The following is a 24,268-nucleotide window of genomic DNA, read 5'->3' on the forward strand; positions in this document are numbered from 1 at the left end:
CACATTACACATTAAACAGGAATTTGCCACCCCTCCCCCTGTCCAGTTCCTGGCAACCGGCAATCTGCATTCTGTCTCTGTGGTTTTACCTATGCTGGCTATCCCGTGCACATGCGGTAACACAATAAGTGACCTTCTGTGTCTGGTGTCTTTTATACTTCATTTTTAAACACTAACATTTAAATCAAATATTTCCTGGAAATATTCTATCCCAGTCATTCACTGTAATTTTTTTTCACAAATATTTGAAGGCCTAATATCTGGAAACCAATTATATCATGGCCCATAGATGACAGAGAAGTGAAACAATCCATGCAAAGATTATCCAGATAATTATTTTCTGCTAAATGGTGCAAAGGTTATCAGTCAACTGAGAATTCTGAACACACGACCTACACAGTACCTTGCAAGCTATTCTAAGTCATCTATAAGAAACAGAATTTAGAGTCAAAGCTGGAAGGGAATAGAGGACTTATTACATTTTACTTGTAGGTTGGAAAGTCAAAGTCCATAAACACAAAATTGGGTGGCTTCACGCTGCAGGGAGAGCCCTGTGCCCATCGGTGCCCACACCACTACCATGGCCATGTCATAGGACTTGTAGATGACCAAACAAGAGGAAGGAAGCAGAGCACATGTGGGCATAAAACTCTGAGGATGGGAGTTTGAGGCTTCAGCTCCTGTTTAACATGTACGGTACAGGAAAGCTGTTGGTCACATCCTCCCAAGAAAATGTTGGACAAACCAACAATCCAGCACTTCTTGCAACCATCAGAAAATGGGTCACAGGGCAACCCAATCCTCCAAAATCTGGAGACAGGTGAGACAAAGAGAGTCACAGCCACGATCTATCTGCTCACCAGGGGGAGAATATCAGGGCCACCATTGATAGGAACACCTGCTTGGGGATTTTCATGAATTGCTGGGGGCTGAGTACGAACTAGCTGAAGAGTGAAAAAGAAACCCCTAGGAGCCACAGTCTTGAGGGAGCCCCTACATTTTTGTGGGTTTGACCCTTCCCCACTCCCACTCCCAGGAATCCCACCGTTCTCATAGCAAAGAGGCCAGAAAAGCCCATTTTCAGCTCAGGACAGGGGAATAGTTATCAAGTGAAGAATTCTGGGAGCAGTCCCCATGACACAGACCCATCCGGCAGGCCCCAAGGAAGGGGAGTGACCTGACTCCAGCCATGCATCTTCCTCAGCTCACCCAGGAGGGACAAAATAGCTTAGAAACACTGGACCAGGCTGGGTGCACTGGCCTGCTAGAAGACTGAGGGTTAATCCTAAGAGCACAGAATCTTCTCCTGCCCCTGACACTTACACTATGGCCCATTAACAAGGTCCCATACAATCACAATGAGCACAGCTGAAATGGACCTACTCAAGAAGAAAACCCCAAAGACCCAGAGGGGAGATGAAAACAGGACCCTAGAGGAACTGAAGCCTCTCACGCCTTCAGTGTCAGCAAACAATGAACACAATTCAGCTTCTAGCCAGATCTACGATGCAAAACCTCACACCAGAGACCTTTCACCTTAGCTCTCACACCCAATACAGCAATGAAAAACCCACGAAGCATGCTAAAAGGCAAGAAAAATCAGAATCTAAAAGGACAACAAGCATCAAAACAAAACTCAGACAGGACACCGATACTGGAATTATCAGACAGGCAATTTACAATAATTATGATGAACGTGTTAAAGGCCCTAATGGAAAAAGCAGACAAAATTGCAAGAGCACACAGGTTATATCAGCAGAGAGATGGAATTTTAAAGAAAAAAAATCAAATAAAACTGTAGAGTAAAAACCTTGCTAAAGAATGAAGAATGCCTTTGTCAGGCTCACCAGCAGACTGAGCACAGGCAGCAAAAAAAGCAGGGAGCCTGAAGAGAGTTTGACAGGAAGTTCCCAAACTAAAACACAAACAGAAAAAAAAAAGAGAGAGAAAAAAACCCCACAAACAGAACAGAACATCCAAGAACTGTAGGATAATTTAAAATTATATAACATATGCATAATAGGAATCCTGGAAGGAGAAGGAAGAACAGGGCAAAAAAAGATATTTGAAGCAAGAATGGTTGAGACAGACAACAAACTACAGATTCGGGGAGCTCAGAGAACATAAAGCAGAATAAATACCCCAAAAACGTACACCTAGTCATATCACAGTCAATTGCAAAAATCGAAGACACAGTGAAATTTTTGAAAAAAGCCAGAGAGGGCAGAAAACGCTGTATCAAGACAGGAGCAAGAACAAGAATCACGACAAATACCCACCATTTGCTTCGATGTGGATGGAACTGGAGGGTATTATGCTGAGTGAAATAAGTCAATCGGAGAAAGACAAACATTATATGGTCTCATTCATTTGGGGAATATAAATAATAGTGAAAGGGAGTAAAGGGGAAAGGAGAAAAAAATAAGTGGGAAATATCAGAAAGGGAGACAGAACATGGAAGACTCCTAACTCTGGGAAACGAACTAGGGGTGGTGGAAGGGGAGGTGGGTGGGGGGTGGGGGTGACTGGGTGTCAGGCACTGAGGTGGGCACTTGACAGGATGAGCACTGGGTGTTATTCTGTATGTTGGCAAATTGAACACTAATAAAAAATAAATTTATTATTAAAAAAAAAAGAACAAGAATCAGGTCTGACTTCCCTTCAGAAATTATAGAAGCAAGAAGAGAGCAGAGTGAAATATTTATAGCACTGAAAGAGAAATACCAACCTAAAATTCTATTTCCACCAAAACTGTCCTTCAAAAGTAAGACCAAAAAAACAACAAACAAAAACACTCTCAGATAAGCAAAGACTAAGGCAGTGTGTCACCAACTGTCTGTGCTGCAAGAAATATTAAAAGCTCTTCAGAGAGAAGAAAAGTGATATGTTACAAACCCAGATCAACATAACCACAAGAAGAGAGAGAAGGAGTAAAGGAAGTTAAAATAAAATATTTTGGGGGAAGCTTGGCTGCCTCAGTTGGAAGAGCATTCAACTCTCAATCCCGAGGTCATGAGTTAGAGCCCCAAATTGGATGTAGAGGTTATTTTAAATAAATAAATGAATGAACAAACATTTAAAAAATAAAATAAGTATTCTATTTTATTTTCCTTATTTTTAATTGATCTAAAAGAAAACTGTTTCAACAGTAATAACAGAAATGCATTGTGTGATTATGACCAATGGAAAAAAAGAATGAGCAAAGTCATAAGGGAAGGGATAGAAGACCCAGCAATACTCTAAGGTAACATTATTACATATCAAATGGTACAGTATTATTTAAAAATGGGCTTAGTTTGCTTAACAAATGTGTACTGCAAACCTTAGGCCAACTACCAAAAATGTTAGAAATTAGTAAAATTGATATGGTAACAGTGGAGACGAAAAAGAATTATATACAATATTCAGAAAGAAAGAAGCCAGTAAAAGAAAGAAAAAAAGGGGGAAAAAAAAGAACAGATGTAATGACTAAAAACAATTATAGGGCACCTGGCTGGCTCAGAGGATGGGGCCTATGACTCTTGATCTCTGGTTGTAGAGATTACTTAAAAATAAAATCTTTAGGGGTACCTGGCTAGGTCAGGAGTAGAGCATGTGACTCCTGATTTCAGAGTTGTAAATTTGAGTTCCACATTGGGTGTAGAGATTTCCTGAAAATAAGATCTTAAGGGTGCCTGGGTGGCTCAGTTGGTTAAGCATCTGCCTTATGCTCAGGTCATGATCCCAGAGTCCTGGGATCTAGCCCTGCATCAGGCTCCCTACTTAGTGGGGTGTCTGCTTCTCCCGCTCTCTCTGCCCCTCTCCCCTGCTGGTACTCTCTCTCTCAAATAAATAAGTCTTTAAAAATAAATAAAATAAAATCTTAAAATAAAAATAAAATCTTAAAAAAATAATTATGAACACAGTAGATATTAATTCAATAATATCAGCAGTCTGAATATATTGGATAAAACTTAAAAGACTGATATTTTCAAAGTGGCTAAAAAAGCAAGACCTAAATCTATGTTATTTAAAGTAATCTACTATAAATAAGAAGGCTCAGGTTAAAAGTAAAGGGGTGGAGAAAGATATACCATGCTAATGCTAATCCAAAGAAAGCTAGAAGAGCTATGTTAACTTCAGACAAAGCCAACTTCAGAACAAGGAAAATCACTGGAGATAAACAGGGACATTACATAAGGATACAGGGGTCTGTTCTCCAAGAAATAACACTAAACATATATGCACCTAATAACAGAGCATCAAAATACAGAAGCAAAAACTGACAGACATGCAGGAGGAAATACACAAATCCACAATCATAGCTGGACACCACCACTCCTTTCGGTAACTGACAGATCCAGCAGGCAGAAGTTGACCAAGCAGCACCAATAATCAACTTGATTTATTTGACACAATTCAATATTCCATCCAATAACAATAGAATACACATTCCTCCAGCTCCCAGGAAACATTCTAGGCCATAAAACCCACTGTAACAAATCAAAAAAACCAAAACTGTAATCATATAAGCCCTGCTTTCACATCGCAATGGTACTACACTATAAGTCTATGACAAAAAAAAATTGGAACATCCCCAAATATTTGGAGATTAAACAACACACTTTTAAATGACATGTGGGGCAAAGAAGTCTGAAAAGAAGCTAAAAATCATTTTGAACTGAATGAAAACAAAAGTAAAACTTATCAAAATGAGTACAATGTAGCAAAAGCTGTGCTTACAGGGAAATATGTAGTATTAAATGCATGTGTTAGAAAAGCAGAATGATCTAAAGTCAGCCCCTCAAGCTTTCTCTTTAGGAAATGAGAGAAAAGCAACTGAAGCCCAAAGGAAGCAGAAAAAAATAAAAAATAAAATAAATAAAAAAATAAAAAAATTGGAGCAGAGATCAATGAAATAAAAAAAAAACAATAAAGAAAAACAACAAAATCATGACCTGGTTCTTTGAAAAAATCCATAAAAATCGATAAATATCTAGTCAAGCTAAAACCGTGAAGGGTGAGATGGGTACAGAAGAGGGAAGGGGTGTGCACCTTCCATAAGAAGCAATGGCCAACTCAGCCCACGGCCAGTCTACTTGTCCTGCATCTACCAGCAATGCCACCTGTGCTGGCATCGTCCCTGAAAACCTATAGCTATACAATAATTAAAAGAGAAAAATAGGAAAAGGAGGAAATACGCATTATTTCATTTAGGCTGCCCTCATTTTAGTTGAAAACCTCAAGGGTAGCAGCCTCCCTAGTTCTAATGCGTTCCGTTTTCGTAGACCAGAAAGGCTACTGGTGTCTTTTTCAACCAGGAAGTGTCTTCCAGATGGAATCTGGGTCCAGCAGGCAGTGTTCCCTGAGGTCCCCCAGTGCTCCCCACTTCCTCATGTCTCACACCTGTGAAAGGCCACAGGGTCACTTGCGAATCCGCCTTTTGGACAGGCCTCCAGCGGTTTCTCTAAGTTTTCTTATTCACAATTTCTTTAACCCTTACAGAAGCCCCGAAAGGGAAGTAATCCAAGTACTGGTCTCACGTTTTAGATGGATAAAATAAAATGGGAAGTTTACAGAGAGGCTCCAGGTCTTTGCAGGAGGCCCAGTGGGACCGGGAGTGTGGAGCAGGATTTGAAGCCCCGATCACCGAGGTCTAGTGATGCTGCCCTCAAGTCGGACCCACAACTCCTGAGCTGTGACGTGGTCCATGGGCCACGCTGTCACACTCCTGATGTGAGCTGCCCTTGGTCAGATGTGCAAAGCTGTGACATAACACAACCCTGCAGGAAGAATGGGGGTGTTCAGGGGGCTGGTTTCATTTATGGATAACAGGAGCGCTTTCTCCTTGTCCATTATCCATTCCTCTCCAAGCCCGAGGCAGCGAAATGACCACTGGAGATACAGTCAAATGATCTGTTGAAATATGTATCTGTCGTGTAGGAAATAATAAACTGTGTGTGTTGGTGGGCAAGATTTACAATTAAGTAAATTTTAAAACCCAGATCATTTATTTCACTATAAAATAAAACCACAGTTTAAAAAATCAAGAGTAGGGGCGCCTGGGTGGCTCAGTTCATTAAACATCTGACTTTTGATCTCAGTTCAGGTCATGATCTTGGGGTTGGGGGATCGAACCCTGCATTGGATTCTCTCTCCCTCTCCCTCTGCCTCTCCTCTCCCCTCCTCCTTCCCTCCCTCTCTCTCCATCTCTAAAAATATAAAGACCCACCATACAAGGCAACTGGGTCTCAGAGTTGTTTTCACTTCACAATATATTATAAAAATTTTCCCATGTCCACAATCTCCAAAAATCATATCTAATTACAGCAGGATATTTACTTAACCATACTTAGATGTTTTCCATTTGGGACTGTTATTTAAACACACACACACACGCACGAGAAGCATTTGTGCATAAAGATTTCCTTCTCTTTCCCCACATTTAGCATCATTTCCTTGAGCTAGATTCCCCAAAGTGCAACTGTCTCAAGTATTTGTGGTTGCAAATAAAAATCATGCATTTATCCTTAAGCCATCCCTTCCCCTCACCCCACCCCGTTTAGGCCCAGAAATGCATTCCTTCTGCTGAGCCAGCATGATTTATACTTAACCGCTTCCTGTTCTGCAGCAGAGCCCCCTTCATCCTATCAGCCAATGTTCCTTTTACCTAATCCCTCCTAGAAATTCTCTTAAATAACAATTTCATGTTTACCAAGAAAAATCGCTCTTGCCACCCAAGTATTTTATTTTCACATGATGGTTGTTATATCGTCACGAGACCGACTTCTGGATGGCCAGTATGGAGCAGATGACACAGAGAGTTCGTGCCAGGAAGGATCTGTATACAATTTAAACTAAAATCATGCAAACTACGTTTGCAGCCTCCAGATGATTATTTTTGTTAGCAAATCAGCTCAGGGTGTTTGCCATTTGGGATCAGCTTATAGATGCCACTGGGTTTTAAAAACCACCCTAGGGCAGCGTTTCAGAAAGAAGCATAAACCTTCAGGCAGATCGGAAGGTCCTTTATTTTATTTTATTTTTTTTACTCAATGCAGGGAGTTGAGTTAAAAGTTTAAAGCACTGAAGCTGAATGACCTACCAGGTGCCGGCCTGGGGACAGGAGTTAGACACGCTCTTCACCCAGGAGCCCAGCCTGCCACAATGCACCCCAAGAAAGCCTGACAAATAAATGTGGGCAGCTGAGTCTCCGCTCTACCACCCAGGGAAGCTGGGCAGGACCGGCACGAGGGCAGGACCTGGTCAGGGATGTTTGCTTCCCAGTAAATAGTGCCCTCATTTCAGGTTACCCAGAATTTCTATAAAATTGTGCCTTGAGTTTCTCTTGACTATTTTGTCGACAAAATATGACACGTGTTAACATCAATTCTGGGTGTTTTGCTTTTAATACTTTGGAGCTAACACTGGTTTCCAAGATTTAGAAATATTTCATTTTGCAAAGCTCCTAGGCCGTAGGCTCCGTGCCTCTGTGTCCGGAGAGTGAAAGGATGCTGTCTCCGTACCACGTCCTCCACAAAATGCCAGAGCTGCTCAGGGACACCGGGACGGAGGGGGGCTGGCAGGATGACCAGCACAGAAGGCATCGGAGATGCAGGGAGATGCAGGGAAAAGCAGGTGATGTGGGCCAGGGGCTGCCCTGGGATGCCATGACCCCGGGGCATGTCAGGTGACGGCGGGGAAAACAGGCCGAGAATGAACTGCCCCGCAAGAGCCACAGGCTTCCAGGATGCAGAGGAAAACACGGAGCCGCTAGGAAAGCCGCGGTTCAAGGAGGAGGGCGCCCTCGCAACCGGCCTTCACCGGGCTCACGAGTGGGAGACGTGGTGGGTACCCTGGACTCGAGCCCGGCAGGCCAGTGTTCAGGAAAAACCACAGCGGGGGGCTGGGAGAGAGACTGGGGGTATTGCTCCGGGGGGGGGGGGGTGGTTAGGAAGCCCTAGAGCGGTTAACCTGATGCCCAGGTGAGACTCATGGCAAATTCCAGAGACTAAAATGATATGTTTGCCCAACCCAATCTCATTTTATACATTAAAAAAAAAAAAAAAAAAAGTCCAAGGAAACCTGCCTCTGAGTTGATACTGACTTGAGCTCAGTCCCTCAAAGCACCGAATGCGAATAATACAGGCTGCAGGGAAGAGGTGCACAAATGGGCCAAGTCGGCAGGAACCTCAAGCATCGGGGCTAAACGGCAGACACCGTCACTGGGGAGCGAGGATGAGCTCTCGGCCCGCGTCAGGACGTGCAGCCCGGCAGGTGACCCCACTCCCAGCCTACGTGCCTGCGCGGGGCCTCGACACAGGGGCGAGAGGCCTGCGAACCCCCAAAGAAACACGGGCGGCCAGGTCCCTGCAGACGAGGACTACGGTAGGGAAACCTACAGCAGGGAGATCTAATGTGAGCTGCGTCCCTCGTGTCACATTTTCTGGCACATTAAAAAAAGAATTTTTTTTTTAATTTGTCTGTTTACTTGAGAGAGAGAGAGAGAGAGAGAGAAGGTAGGCAGGGGAGAGAGCATCTCAAGCAGACTCTGTGCTGAGCCCGACGGGGGCTCAATTTGAGACCCTGAGATCATGACCTGAGCAGAAACCAAGACACCCAACCGACTGAGCCACCCCGGTGCCCCTGGCACGTTTTTCTTTCTTTCTTTTTTTTTTTTTAAGTAAAAATAAGGGAAATTAATGTTAGTAACGTTTTATTTAAATGAGTAAAATAAAATCACGTTAACATGTAATCACGTAAATGTTATTCCTGAGATTGCTTTCATTTACACCGGTTTTCACACCAGCTCTTGGAAACTGGCCGTGCATTTCTCCACACGCATGGCAGGTCCCTTGGGACTGGCCTCCGCAGAAGGGCTCAGGACCCGCGAAGCCAGCGGCCTCCGCCTGCACCTTGCAGCCCTCCACACACCCTCCCCTCCGCCCCTCTGGTCGGGTTTGCTCTGTTGTAGCCAGAAGACGTCCCGCCTTCGCCGGATCAACAGTCCCCGGGAGAGCAGCCCATGTGCCAGGCCGGCAGGACACAGCCTGCGCCAGTGCCCGCGCTGGTGCCCCCGGAGAAAGCCCACACCCGCAAGTGCACACGTGGCCGTGACGGAGAGAAAACAAGGTCACTGTGAAGGAAACAGGGCGCTGGGCCAAAGGAGAAAGAGTCCTGGGAGTGATTAAAGGATTAACAGATAAGAACTGGCCCCCTGGCCCCTCCGCTGCCCGGGGGAGGACATGCTCATTTAAGAACAAACTGACAACACTTCCTTCTGAGGCGTTGACGTTTGCACCTTCCACAGCCCAGGACCTGGCTGAGGACGCGGTGGGTATTTATTGGGCATTAATAAACTGCGTGCGCCTTAGATGTTGAGCTATTTCACAGGCAGGGGGAGGGGAGGGTGAGCGACGCTGCCAGATGACAAGGGATTGCTGTGGGTCCCCACTGGTCGTCCTCGCTGGAGCGAAACTGGAACTTGCACGATGCTGGAGGCTGCAGAGGTCCGTACCTGCCGGCGGATTACAGAGCTCCACACCCCGTCCTGTTCTGGAAAGGCCTCAGCAGCCCCCTGCCCTCCCCAGGTCCCTAGGCGCATCCTCACTGGATGTCCCTTCATCCACCTTGGAACACAGGAGGTCTCGGCCAAGGGAAGGGCCAAAGAACAGAAGGGATGGAGCAACGGCTGAGACTGCTCCTGGACCCCGAGGCCTGTGAAGGGCGGAGAGGCCTAGTTAAGGTCTGCAAACACTCACGGAGCAGCTACCCCGTGCCAGGCTCCATGCCAGCTGCGAGGGGGACACAGACATGGGCAGGACAGGACGTGATTTCCTGCTCCTCACCGCACCCAGAACTACAAATCAGGGAAGGCTCAGATGGGCTTACGTGACACTGGCAAGACACGTGAGCCATGCGACCAGCCAGCGCAGGCTGGTCCGGACCTCGTCCCGTGGGGATTCCTGCCTTCCAGACGAGAACAGGTGAGACCAGCAAGGGCAACGGACGCTGGCACAGCCTGGCCATGCGGACGCCGGGCAGCTGGCTTCACACGCCGTGCTGTCCAGTCCGCGTGAGGATGGTCCTTCTGGCTCCCATGGCCTCTGGCTCCCCCAGCTTCTCGCACCCTGGGGTCTGCCAGGAAGCCCACTTCAATGGGACACACACAGAGGCTGCCGCGAGGCTTCCCCAAAGGCCTGTTGTTCTCTGATCAAAAGGACAGATGCAGGCGACACCAAACTCCCCCCCACACACACACATACTTCTCTTGCCACCTTCAACACACACCCGTGAGCTGGGAGTTGTGGTGAGCCCTCTGGACCCCGGGGTGCCCAGCATGAGGGCACAGGCCAACACGTGGAGGACAGAGGGCAACAAGAGCAGAAGCCGGTTCTCGTGAGCAGCACGGTGCAGCAGGACCCGTGCCGGCAACCGTCCCCTCCCAGTGCCACGGAGGAAACGCCAACCGGTTTCTTGCAGCCCTTGTTGGTGAGCGTTCCCTTGTGAGCCAAACACACAGCAACATACAAACACGTACAATCGTGTACCCCTGCCCCTGCCGTTGGTGTTACGGGCTGAACTGTGTCCCCTTTAGGATACGCCTAACCCCCAGGATCGGTGATGTGGTCATTCGGGTCCTTGCCGGGGATCCAATTCACGTGTGACCAACAGAGTAGGCCCAACTCCCGTAGAACTGGTGACCAGCCGTCACTGCCTATCTTCGTTCACTCCAACCACCCTCGTAACCGTCCCCTCGGACGGGCGGCTCGTAAACAACGGACACTCGTATCTCACAGCTGTGGAGGCTGGAAGTCCAAGCTCAAGATGCCGGAAGGTTCGGGGTCTGGTGACAGCCTCTGTCTGGTTCAGGTGGCCTCCCACTCGCCATGTCCTCACGGGCAGGATGGGCGAGGGGGCTCCCATCCCATTCACCAGCACTCCCCCCTGGTGACCGACACACCTCCCAAAGGCTCCGCATCATCACATCACCACACTGGGGACCTGGCTTGGGGGGGGCAGGCTGGGGGCAGGGCGCTGCCCCCCTGCATGCAGACAGAGGGCAGTGGGAAGACGTCAGCGCCCCAGACCCGGAGGCGGACAGCGCGGCCTGACACGGAGGTGCTGCCTTAGGGTCCTGCAAGCAGAGGGAACGCAGACAGATAACCTTTTTGTCTTCTTTCCCCGCCACATCCGGCCCTACCCGCCCACCGCTGGCCTCTCACAACCACACTGTCTCGGATCCCAGGGCCCATGGTGGACACTTCATTGAGACCTAAAGAAGAAAGAAGGGACTGTGATCTCTGGGGGGCGCCGTCTCATCCACTCCAGGCACTGGCACCGCCTCACCCGCCAAGGGATTAGGAAGAAATAGGCACAGTTTTAGCCAACAAATCCACATCCCGAGGCGCCCGCTCTCCAAGTCTTCTGGAAGCTCTTCTAACTCCGTTGTCCCGGGACTCCCGTGTGCCCGTGCGTGTGTGTTGGGAGGGGGCTCCTGAGAAGTACCACGTGGTGATCGGGGCGCCCAGAAAAGTGACTTTCTGGGACTGTGTGTTTCTCTGACATACAGTGCCCCCCCCCAGGGCGCCCACAAGCCTTCGCACTTCCCGTCGCAGTGCTCCTTCTGGAACACACACCCTGTGTGATGCTGTGGAATGGACACTGGCGCCACGGACCAAAGGAGAGCGTCAAGCACTCGAGAAACAGAGAAAACACTGACTGTTGCAGATTATTCTGCACGCACGCTCTCGGGTCTCCGCAGCCGAGGCTCTCCGCGTCCTGTGTGGGAGGAACCACGCGAATCAAGGGCCCACCGCGTGTTTCCCAGACAATCTCTCTTTCTAGGAACCCGACCGCCCTTTGCCTAGAGCGCCTCGGCCTCCCGTTAGAAAGCTCCAGACTCGTAAGGCTGACGGAGCCCACCACCTGCTCCTGCCCCCGAGGGCCGGACCACCAGCCCGGACTCACCGTCCGCAGGAACAAACCCCAGCACCGGTCCCACGCCTCGGGCCCCCGCACACCGGCTCGGAGCTGCCTCGAGTCGACACATGCTCACGCCAGCCTCCAGAGCTCCCGTAACACACACGAGGACACGCACACCTTCTGCACACCGCAGAACGAGGCCCACCTCGGCCTCCCCCTCCCCAGCATCGCACAGTGCCCAGGCCACATGCTGCCCCAGCCAGCCCGGACGGCGCTCTCATCTGACACTGGACCCGACGGTGTCTGCTGTCTACGGACAGGACCGGCCAGGCCTCCCTCCTCCCACCCCCACCGACACCCCCACCAGCACTGCCTTCAGCTTCTGAGGGTCCCGCAGGGCACTGCTCCGTGGGTGGACTCACCTCCCAAAGAGAGAACCCGGCTCTCTGGATGCGCTCAGATCACCCCGGAGCTCGAATCCTGTGTCTTCATTTCCCTTTTGAGCCCAATCTCTCTCTCTCTCTCTCTCTGTCTCATCTTCAATCACTTAACCAAAATGCACTCAGAAAGTGTACAATAGGGCAGCCGGGTGGCGCAGCGGTTTAGGGCCACCTTCAGCCCAGGGCGTGATCCTGGAGTCCCGGGATTGAGTCCCACGTCGGGCTCCCTGCATGGAGCCTGCTTCTCCCTCTGCCTGTGTCTCTGCCTCTCTCTCTCATTCTCTCTCTCTCTCTCTCTCTGTATCTCTCATGAATAAATTTTTTTTTTTTAAAGTGCACGATAGGTGCTAAGGGAACGCAAAAATGAGGAAGTTCATACCCTTGTAGGGCTTACGAGAGGAAATCAGTTACATAAATCGCTAAAATTAGATTCGAGAGTTTTAAGCGCAATCATAGGTCTTGAAGGAAAAGTTGCTATGGAAGCACCTGGTACAGAGAACGTCCCGGCAGGCAGGTAGGAGACGGAGGGGGCCAGGGCTCGGGGTGCGGGGATGAGGCTGGCCGGTGCTGAGGCCTGTGGCTCCATCCTGTGCTCCCACATTCCCAGGGCCCCATCAGCAAGATGCCAGGACCCGGGGAGGGGACCACCCCAATGTCCCCATTAGCAGTTCTACAGCTTTGAGAAGAAAACGGTACGTGTTCTGAGCCCGGAAGGGCCACCAGGATTGTGGCCCACGGAGATGGCAGGAGAATGCTCCAGGGCACCTGCTCGGGGGCTGTTGGGAGGCCCACCCTGGACGGGCTGGGGCCAAGCAATGAAGGATCCCGAAGACTCAACCGAGGGACACGCTCGTCATTGGACAAGCAGTGGGGGCAGCTGAGGGCATCCCAGCAGCACAGTGACAAGAGGTCTCCGGAGAGATGGTGAGGGACCCCAGTGGGATTGACACAAAGTTTGACTTTCCCAAGAAAGTAAAAAAATATGTGTTGATTCTGGCTTCAGAACACCCGTTTAAGAGAACATTTTACATCGAGGAAGAAGAGGGTGCCTAACCCACGTTTCTGTGACAGGGACACTTCCCGGCACCCACAAGCTGGCGGAGAGGGCCGGCCGCTCTGCCCAGCAGGCTGCCCTTCCCGTGGGGACGCAGGCGAGCCTGACCAGGGACGGGGTGGCGGGGATGGCAAGTACTGGAATGGGGACGAGCCTGAAGACCAGCCGGCCCCCGAAGGCGGGTAGAGACAAGCACACGCAACCCCATCGCTGGCCACTCAACACGCATCCTGGATGCAGAGACACCACAGCAGACAGGCCCCGCACTGCCCGCAGGCTGGAGTCTCTCCACGGTTGATGCAGCCTACACAGCCCCCCTCCCTCCACAGAGCCTTAAAATGCTGCCCACCGCCCCCCCCCCAAAGTCAGACACACCCTGTTCCAAAGAACTGCTTGGAAACTGACCCCCTGGCAGCCAAAAACGGTCCCAGGGAAATCGTGTAAGAGGTGTTCAAGGACGGACACAAAACCCCATGTAACCGAGAGCCCTACTACAGACACCGCGGAAGCTCCCCGCTGTTCTACGGGTCTGGGCCCGGGGTCCTGCCCACAGAGCCCTGCCAGCTGGGGAGAAGCTGCAGAGGCCTGCGCTTTGCTGGGGCGACTCCCAGCTCGGGGGTCCTGAACAGCAGGCAGCAGCTGCCACAGGCCCCGGGGAGTCACACTGGCCTCGCTCGGGGACTCTGAAGGCAACAGGAGAGGTGGCTGCGTTGTAAAAACACGGGGTGCTGCCCGTGCTTCCACTCACCTTCTCTGAACCGATTCTCCTCCAGCACACAGACTGGGCAGGGGGGTGGACGGGCCGGGGGGAGGCTCTAAAACTATACAAGGACAAACCCCACGCTGGGAGAACCTTCTAGAAGACACACCAGAAACCAAAGCAACCGTTTTCCACTCCGGAATCTGGGATTGGACGGTGTTCCGAGACAGCCTGCTGAGAACAAGACCCTGTACAACAGCCGGCTCCCAGTTCCCGGCCCACCCCCGGCTCCTACTGGCTGTTCCCGGGGCCCAGAGTCTGACCTTGAGCCTCCAAAGTGGCCTGGAGAACCTGGACTCACCCTTCAAGTCGCTGGCATCACGGGCTCCACCGGGAGCTGCCCTGGGCACACCAACCCCGTCGTTAGGACGGTCTGTGGATGTGCTGGCTTCCACCCCCAGGCTGTGGCCTCCTCGAGGTCACAGAGCAGATCCTCTGCCGAGGACTCGGAGTCCCACCTGCTTCAGTGTTCACCACGTGCACGGCCTCGGACAGCCCAGCCACGCCCTGCTTCCCTTCCCTCCTCAGTGATGTGGGGACCGTCGCAGCGCCCATTCCGCGGGCTGCATGAGAACTGGGTCCTGGGCGAGGGCCCGATGAGCAGCACCCGGTGACAGGGCATCCTAAGTGACTACGAACCATTGCTTCCTCCCTCTCCTGGGGCAAATCTAAGTGTTGGCTGACACGCTACTTCCCACCATCCAGGGAACTTATTTTCCTCTGTTAACATCACGTCCAGCTTGTCAAACTTGCTCCTCAGAGGCGGCCCGGCTCTCAGAGTCTATAGGCCACCCAGAAAACACGTTCCAAGGCAGGTGTCAGATTCCAGGAACGGAGGAAGATGGACACTCATCACCAAGAACCACCCCCTCCAAAGCCTGTCTCCCAACACATCCTCTGTAGGAGAAGACGTTCTTCTCCAAAAGTCCATAAAACTGGTTGCGTTTGGCACCTTATCCCCCAATGCTGATTCTCCCAAAAAAAAAAAAAAAAATACCTTAAAAGCAGCAACTGCTTTTTTTGGATCTTGGGAACCAGCTAGGCCAACACGTGGCTTTCACAGTTGAAGCCACTGGAGCCACCCAAGGAGGTGAAGACACTTGCCCTGGGTCACACAGCCCGGTCAGAGGTTTGCCCAAGCTCTGTCCTTCCGGACCAATCCCCAGCAGCTATAGAAACAGTTGCTGCAATTTAATTTCTTCATCTAATTAAGAGAAGCTATTCATGTGTGTCAGCTACAAGGAAACGAAGGACAAAGGAGGCTGGTCCCGAGAACGATCACCTCAAGTGACTTTCCTAGTCGTAAGGCACCTTCACCTCCGCTCTTGGATCGCCAAGGCGGGAAGCTACCCGAGTGAATACGAAGAGGGTCTGTCTTCCTCAGAAGCAATCCCCCCTGTTCGTCTCTGGCGCCCTCTGAAATCCCGCACCCAGAGACCTGGGGACCCGGGGCGGTCTTGCGTAGCCGGATGCCCAGTTAGCGGCTGAGGCCTCAGTGTCATCCTGGGTGCCACCAGGCCAGCAGACCCCCAGAGCAGCTGATGTGTCTCCCCTCCCCTAGCCCAAGCCCAGAGCGGGAGGAAGGCCGGCAGGCAGTCGGGAGAGCTGCTGCCGGGCCCAGGCCAGCCGCGGCCTGTGTGGGGGTCCCCGGGGTGGGGTTCCTGCCCTCTCTCCCCTCCAATTCACAATGAGCGGGCTGGGCTAGGAAGCTGCAGTGACCACCTAGCTCTGTGACTCTCAGTCTGCAAGGGCGGGCCTCCTCCTGTCTCCACCACCAGGGAGAAAGGTCCTCAAAGAGGAGAAATTGGAACAAAAGAAGGCAGCAGAGCCAAATTACGAACCACAATGGGAAAAACAGGCGACGTGGCTCCCGGCTTCTGGCTGAGCCCCAAGTTCACCCGCTAAACGTCAGCGGCTTCCACTGAGGAGTGTGTGGGGTCCCTTCCAAGCCCCAAACCGCACGGAGTCCTCAAGAGAAGCACCATCCTCTAGTGCGGATGTGGACGCAGGAATGACACACCCTCTGGAAGCCGGGGCACCCAATACACTTATCAAGCACACGCAGCTGAAAGTGCGCTTCCGCGTGTCGGCATCGGCTCGGGCACCGCCTGTGGGTGCCCACACTAGGCGCCCGTAGTTGCAGCCCGGCCCACAGCATCAGAGCCTGCCCGTCCTTAGTTCTCCAGGGCTCCTGGCACTAGAATCGGGGCCCCTTTAAACACGTAAACTTCCAGACTCTAATTGTGCTGGATCCGGACAATCCCCATCCCACGGAAATTAGGTTACCGACATCCCATTTTCTCCTGAGGTCTGCAAGCCATGCCCCACCTTTGATAAGGGGTACAGGGGGAAGCTCAGTCCCAGCAGGTGGGAAGTGGGGTGAGGTCGGAATCTAGGGGTGGCACCCAGCACACTGCACAGCACCCCCTCAATTGCACACAGCAGGGTTCAGCTCACTCACTCTCCTCCCCCTCGTCCTCCAAAACCATCAAGGGCTCCCACCATCAAGAGCTCCCACCATCAAGGGCTCCTACCATCAAGGGCTCCCACCGTCAAGGGCTCCCACCGTCAAGGGCTCCCACCGTCAAGGGCTCCCACCGCCACGGGATCCAGACCGAAGTCAGCCTAGAGTTCAAAGACCACGATTTGTTCCCATCTGACCTCTGCACTCAAATTCCCTTTGCACGCCTTACAAAACAATAAAGAACCAAAACCATAAAGTCACGAGAACACCACAAAGGACCAAGTCCCTCATCCGAGCACTGGGGAGGGGAAGCCCGGGGCATGGGCAAGGTCCGAGCCGCACACACCTCGGTTCCCATCCCCTCCTCCGCCAGGCAGCGCCCCGGCCTCAGGTGCACCTGCCCCGGCCTCAGGTGCACCTGCCCCACCTCCGGGCTTGGGCTCACCAGCCTCCCTCACAGAGCAGCCCCCGCCCCTCCCCAGGGGGCTCCGGCTCTAGGGCTCGCCCCGCGGCCGCCCCTGACCTCAGGACACGGCTCCCCGCGCAGCACCGCCCGGTCCCCCGCCGTGTCCTTGCGGCCCAGGCCCAGCCCGGCCCAGGCCTCCCGCGCAGCAGCACCCGCCCGCGCCCTGGGGCTGCGCCCTGCCCCTCCGCGAGGCCGACTTCGGGCGCTGGGCGAGCCGGGCACCTCGAGGGCGGGTTTTCATTGTCGTTGCTGGAGAGGAAGGCACGGAGGGAACTTTGGGGTGACCACCCGGGCCCGAGGCGGCGGTGATGGGGGACCGTGGGGGGCCCAGGCCCGAGGGCGGCGGTGATGGGGGACCGTGGGGGGCCCAGGCCCGAGGCGCGCCTGCAAGGGGCCGGGCAGCCGGGAGCCTCCGCCGGGGGGCGCAGCCGAGACCCCGGGAGGGCCGCGGGGTGCGCACGCGGAGGACCCCCCCGCCCCCCGCCGGGCCGACCTGCCTTCCCGCCGCCCCCCGCCCCCGCCCCCCGCGGAGCCCCCAGAGGTCCCCGCCCGGTGCCGCGGAGCCAGGGCGCCAGGGCGCGGCGGGGCGGGCCGCGGGGGGCGGGGGGCCCCGAGCTTCCCAAGCGGAGCGGCCGCGGCGCCCGGGCGGCCGAGGGCAGGCGGGGCGGGCCCAGGGTGCTCCCCCCGGCCCCCCGCCCGGCCCGCGCGTCCCCGCCGCACCCCCCCCAGTCCCCCCCGCCCGCGATGCCGACACAAAGCGCCGCGCGTCACCCACCTGCCTGGTCCCGCGCGGCGGGGTCCCGGGGTCCCGGGGTCTCGGGGGCTCCGGGGCTCCGAGCGCCGCGCCCAGGCCGGGTGTCGGGGCGTCCGGCGCGGCTGCGGGGAGCCTGTCGGGTGCCCGGCCCGCGCCCGCCGGAGCCGCCCTTTATGCCCCGCCCGCCCTCCGGCGGGGCGCACCGCGGGCGGGGGACGGTGGGCGGCGGCGAGCGGCACAAAGACGCGGGCGCCCAGGCCCGGCCCGGCCCCCGCCCAGCCCCCGCCCGGCCCGGCCCCCGCCCCCGCCCGCTCGCAGCGCCCCCTGCCGCCCTCCGCCCGCCGCGCGCCCGCCCCCCCCCCCCCCGCCCGGGGCGGCGCCTCTGCCCGCGGGGTCCTTCCCGGGAGGGGAGGGGGGAGGGGAGGGGGGAGGGGAGGGGGGAGCGGGCGCCCCCCCCGCGGAGCCGGGCCCGGAGAGCGCGGGGCTGAGCAGCCCGGGCCGCCCCAGACCAGCCCCGAGCCGAGCCGCGGCAGCGATCCCCGGGCCCTGCGGCCTCAGGACCCGGCTGTCAAGATGCCAGGGCCTCGCGGAAACGTCCTTCCATCCCCCTACCTGGTGGCCTGGATGGATGGGTGGGTGGGTGGGTGGGGAGTGAGCCCACCTGGACGGCGTCAGGACACCCGAGATCCGGGCACAGGCACCGCGATCCACCTCCTAGTCTTAGGGTTTCTGGCTCCTCGCGGTCCAAAACCGTGGAAGACAGGATTCCTGCAAGATTTTCTTTTCGCCACTCCCTTTAGTAGCTAGAAGTTCGCCAAGTGTTAAATAATATGCCTGTCAGGCATGCATAGCTGAGCAAAACTTGTCGGTGTGCAGGAAACAATGCCTCCTTCCATGCATACGCTCTTTTCTCCAGAATTATGAGAAAACCAGCCCCAGCCGTAGGGGCTTCCTCCTTAACAGCCGTCCCTCCTCTGTGGGCTCTGAATTCTAATGCCTTCACCTTCCAGACCCCGGGTGCTCAAGGGAGTTGCTTAACTTCTTTGGCCTTCCATGTGCTTTAGCTGGAAAATGCAGTGATAGTAGCGTGTGTGTCATAATGATCTTGGGAGGGATTGAGCAGGTCACATGAACAAGGCACTATCACCATAACGGGTCCACCAAACTATAAGGACCCCATAGCCCTTCGCCGTTATCTCTCCTATTTCCTTCAGACAATTATACAAGATTCTCAACAGCCGCGAGGTTGTGTATGATTTATCTTCCCCTGCTACCTATGCATCTTTTTTTTAAAAGCATAAATCTGTCTCATCTACACTGAAAAGCCATTCTGGTAAGTATTTCTCCTCCTCAAAGATATGAATGGGCGTTTGACTTTGGAGGTCTGTCAAATTCTTCAAAGAAATGTCCTTGATATTCAAGAGTAAGTCACAGTGAGAAGAATCCTAATACTTGGTTACTCTAACCTCTCAACAGGAGATGAGAGTGCTTCTACCTAGGGGCGGGAGCCTCACAGGACATGTATTCACACACACACACACACACACACACACACACACACTCACTTCTGGACTCTGGTCATGGTACCAGGCAGGACCCATTGTGACAGGATTTATGGATGAATGGACAGATGGATGGATGCCTGCAAATCTACCAGGAATGGAAGTGAGCCCGTGTATTCCATGTTGGATGGGTCCATGCTGGGCACCATTTCTACTGCAAACAGGGACATAGAAATCATGTCAGAGTTGCTGGGAAGGAGCATCTGGGGCTGGCAGGGGGAGTGCTGAGGAGCAGAACCATGCTCTCAGCCAAGTGTGTAACTGAGACTTCTATGCGCTTAGGTAGTGACCTGTGTGTGGCTTCATCCCACGCTGTCTTTGTTAAGGACACCATCGTTGATAATATAATTTGCGTACGATGCATCTCAAATACAACAGTTTTCTATAAAGTCTTCTCAGTCAATCTCCTCTTCCCCCATCCCCAGATCTCTGACCTTGTGTATGATTTAGCTTGTTTCTGTCTTGATCGTGGCATCGGTCACACTTCCTGCTTGGGATATTTACTGTCTGGTTGTTAGATCTTAAGATTCTGTAGAGCAGTGATGAAGTCATTTTTCTATGTTTTCCTCCATAGGGCCTTGGGCTTGCTAAGTACTCAATAAATAAAGAGTGAAATCATCTACTCTGAGCTCTGCCTTGGAGCAACCATCCTGGTTCTCTCCAGTGATACGCTGTCTGGGTCTCTCAAGGTCATGTCCACTCATCAGTCCGGTGCCTTCACAGGTCATGACTTGGGGCCAACTGCCCCAAAGGTCTGTCATGTCAGGCCTTTTTTTTTTTTTTTTTTTTGTCAAGCCTAATTTAGAAGACACCATTGTTCCTAAATGTCTGTGACTCATCATTCACTCACCGAACAAGGGCCATTCTGATTACCTACAATAGGCAAGATTCTGCGTTAGACAGGAAACAGGCTGCCACTGTACGTGGTCCAGAGGCTGGAGAAACGGGATTCCATCCTCGAGTTTCTCCTCTAGACACAGAACTGAGGGAAGCTCAAGATTCACACACATAGCTTAAAATAAAAATATTTTAGACAGTTTGTATGAATTTGTAGTCACACATTCTCTAAGGACAGAAAATTCACCATTTCTTTAATTTTTAAAATCAATTCAGATGCAATTCCTTGTTTTCAGAGCGTGGCTGGCCACTAAATGCCAGTTATTGTTCTGACTCTCTTGGCTGGGATACACAAGAATCAGGAGGATTCCATGGTTCTGGGAATGTGGGATGTAACCCACATTCATCCTCAGCATGTGGCCAGGTCCACTGAGAGTCTCCTCCAAGACATACTAGCCCTTTTGGGCAAGCCGGCCACAGTTTCTTGTTCCACAGGCTCAGCTCCCCAGGTGGCCCAGGTGGCCTAAGAGGGATGGGGCTATGCCAAGTCCCTGGCACTCTCAGGGCTTCTTGGGAAAGCTCCCGTGGTCTGCACTCCTGCCTCCTGCCTCTCAAAGGCCTCCTCTCTCTTTCCCAGCCCACACATCCCAAATAATCCCATCCGTGCATGGAATGTCCGCATAAGACAGGATGCAGAGGGATTGTCCTCAAGCAGCTCTGCCTTGGGCTCTGCAGACTCCCTTGGAGCCAGAAAAAAAATGCAAGGCTCCAGCTATTTTCCTAGGCAGAAGATGCAAAACAGCAAACTTACATTACCATCACATAAAATATGTGGTCAAAACAACAAGAATAATCGCTTGAGGAAGAAAAACAAAACTTCTAGAAAGAAAGTCCAAGTGGAGAGAAAAATCCATCCCAGCTGTCACCTAACAGCACCGTTCTGGATTGGCTTGAAAGCCCCTGAATTCTTATAATGTGGTTCTTACCACCACTACCTCATGGCGTGACCTTCTATGGAAGTAGGGTCGTGGCAGATGTCATTAGTTCGGATCGAGTCATCCTGGAGTAGAGCGAGGCCTCATCCGATGTGACTGGTGTCCTTATATAACGAGTTAGTTTGAACACACATAAGGAGGACGCTATGTGAACGTGAAGGGAGAGGTTAGGTGATGTGTGGAAGCGCTCTCTCGCCAGAGACGGCCAGCTGAGCACCAGAAGCCAGGAGAAGGCTGGGGTAGAGTCTCCCTCCCAGCCTCACAAGGAACCGGCCAACCCTGCGGACCTCTTAATCTCGGACTTCTGGCATCCGGAGTTGTGAGACAACACATTTCTGTTGCCTGAGGCATTCGGTCCCTGGTGTTTTGTGTCGGCAGCTCTAGCAGGTTGACACGAGCACCTGAAGGGTGCCCATGTATGACTGCAACGTAGAGAGTAAGCGCTGTAACAAAAATTAAAATGCCATCTACGGAAGTGGTAAAAATAAACGATAGTGTGAAAATTGATAAGGGGTCGCCTCCCCGAGCTCTCAGGCCCTTTCACTCGTGGTCAATCACAAATCCTGGGGCGGTGGAGGGAGGTGGGGGTTGCAGGTGGATGCTACCTACTGCAGGCAGGGAGGAAGGAAGGCTCTTCCTTCCTTCTGTTCCCCAGGGGAACAGCCCAGCCGCCAGAAGCGGTCACATCCCAGCCAAGGAGGAGCCACCACACTTCCAGCTCTTACTTTACTTTGTTGGCCTTTATGTATAACAACCTTCCAGACTTCCCGGTTTCCTTCATCAGAGAGCCTTCCTCTTCTTTGTTCGGTGGAGTCGCCCATGGTTTTTGCCATAGCTTGCTCGTCCCAAATCGCCATTCTCTGCTCTTCCTGAATAAACTCATTTTTTTTCTGCAGGTAAAATAACTGGCAGTTTTAGTTTGAAGATTAACGATCCTGAAGACAGCTGCTATGCCAAAAACAAAGGAAGACTAGTTTTCTTGGCACCTTTTCCAGAAGGTAGAGACATTTTCTGCCCTGTTCACCACCACATTGGGCCCAGAAGGGACAAGTTGTGGACATTCAATAAGTATTTGTCAAATGAAGTCAATGACTCGCGCCTTCTACAGCTCTCGCTAACTGGTACTTCTCTCTGGCTCAGACCCAAATGCCATGGATTCTAAACAGACATTTAGACCAGAGAGAAGGTCGAGTCTAATCTTTTCATCGCACATATAGGAACAGCGGGCTTTCTTTTAAAGTGGCCTTTGACAATTCCAAGATCACCGCTAGCTAGTGGTGTAAATGGTGCTATTACTCAAGGTTCTTGGCAGATTCAGGGTTCTTTTGACATTTTATTACACTGTTTTTCTATAGTGATCAATAGAATATGGCCCTTGTGGCTCAACAGAATTTAAAAAGCCTTTTTCAATTCTGAAGAAATGATTAAATTGTGTTCAACATTAGGTGGGCTTAATTGTGGGCAGACATTTAAGGCTCAATAAATATCCGTGTGTTTCTCCACATTTCCAAGCCCCCTTGCAGTGAGGTGGGCACATAAGACCCATTTTGTTCAATAGGCTGTGGGCAGGGGTGTCACTTCAAAGAATTCTGAGACCTCCAACTTGCCCACCCCTCCCATAGTGATTAGAGAGCCACCTCTCGAGATCACAAAATGCAATCTGCCCAGATCTGTGAGTTGCCTCTTACTAGGAGAATTACCAGGGAAGGTGAAGTCCCAGGGGTTGAGCTATTGAAATTCTAGGGTGTATTTGTTACTACAGCTTAGTCTAGCCTACACTAACTAATGCCTTCATTTTAGACTGATTCTGAGTGGCAGTAATCATCGTACTATGTCTTACAGAGTCAAAGTGCACTCCCAAGTAAGGAGGGGAGATCGAGTGTTAGGAGAGCTCTTTTGAGGCAGGTAGCAAAGAGCCCGGAAAATAAGGGAACCTGGAAGGAATTCAGGTATCAGGTGGGCAGAAAGGAAACACAGTAAGGAAACCAGGCGTGTGTCAGGCCAAGAGATGGGGTGCCCGGAGCACATTCCTCATGGGTGTGGCCACATGGTGTCAGGTGTTAGGGGTGGGAGGTGTCAAGTGTTAGTGTTTGCAGGATTTGGCTTTGCATTCACTGACCGGGGTTTGGGTGAGATTTCACAGGTGTAAGGAATGCTGCAATGCCTGGTGCAGACCCACCTGCACAACCAAGGTGCTCGTTCCCCCAGCTGCTGGGAGTGTGGGTGCTGACAGCTCACCTCCCAGGACTTAGCCTCTTCCAAAGGCAGCTGCTGCAACAAATTACCACCCCCTTTGTGGAGGCAGCTGCTTCCAGTAATTGTTCCGTGCAGGGTTAAAGACCTGCCCCGCTGCCTTACCCTGAGTCAGTCTGTAGGGTCCCGGCCCACAGATCCATCCACCTACATCCTGGATCCTCAGCTCACCACCCTCTGCAGGTGCCAGTCGTGACAGCATCTCCAGCCAGCGAATAGCCATCCTGGAGCCTCCTGGGGCCCCGACCACTGTAAGTGACCACGGGGCGGGGGCGGGGGGCGGGTGGAGAGCTCCCGCCACTGCAATGGGGAAAATCAGGTAACACCTTCCCAGGATGGATTGTTTGGTTTGATAGAACAGAGAGTGTCTGTTAGAAATGAGGATGGCAGCAGGGCTTGGGCCCAGGATCCACCGGGGCAGGGATCATGGAGAGCGAGAATAGAATTGGGTCTACACAGACCCCTTCTGGACCTAAACAGACGTAGAGAGCTCTTTAGAGACTGTTTCGTTTTGTTTCTCTTTATTTCTAAGAACCGTTTTGTTTGTACTTAACTTTTATTTCGCTATGATTTTCAATGTACTAGCCTTGGATTATTCAATCGCCTTAAAATACAGACAATCCATAAAAACCTCTCTTTCTCTCTCTCTATGCACATACACCCCCACCAACAACAATAACAATAGGGCAACACACACACACACACACACACACACACACACACACACACATGAATGCCTGGCTTGGCAGCCGGGGAAGCCTAGCATTTCAGACCCCAGT

General features: G+C 52.4%; 1 protein-coding gene across 4 annotated transcripts in view; it reads right to left on the reverse strand.

Moving 5' to 3' along the window:
* Positions 1-18,635, reverse strand: part of RNF144A (ring finger protein 144A) — a 118,656-nt gene extending 100,021 nt beyond the window's left edge. Inside the window, exons 1-2 of one of the 4 annotated variants that reach the window (XM_041755242.1) lie at positions 17,864-18,104; positions 16,693-16,783 (exon numbers count right to left, since the gene is read on the reverse strand). The gene's annotated coding sequence lies outside the window, so the exon portion shown is untranslated. Of the gene's footprint in view, positions 1-16,692; positions 16,784-17,145; positions 17,168-17,863; positions 18,105-18,503 lie in introns of those variants that run through there. The other 3 variants (XM_041755241.1, XM_041755240.1, XM_041755243.1) reach the window with 3 other exon arrangements.
* Positions 18,636-24,268: the final 5,633 nt, after the last annotated feature.

Source organism: Vulpes lagopus, chromosome 5, assembly GCF_018345385.1.
Source record: "Vulpes lagopus strain Blue_001 chromosome 5, ASM1834538v1, whole genome shotgun sequence".
Taxonomy (NCBI): Eukaryota; Metazoa; Chordata; class Mammalia; order Carnivora; family Canidae; genus Vulpes; species Vulpes lagopus.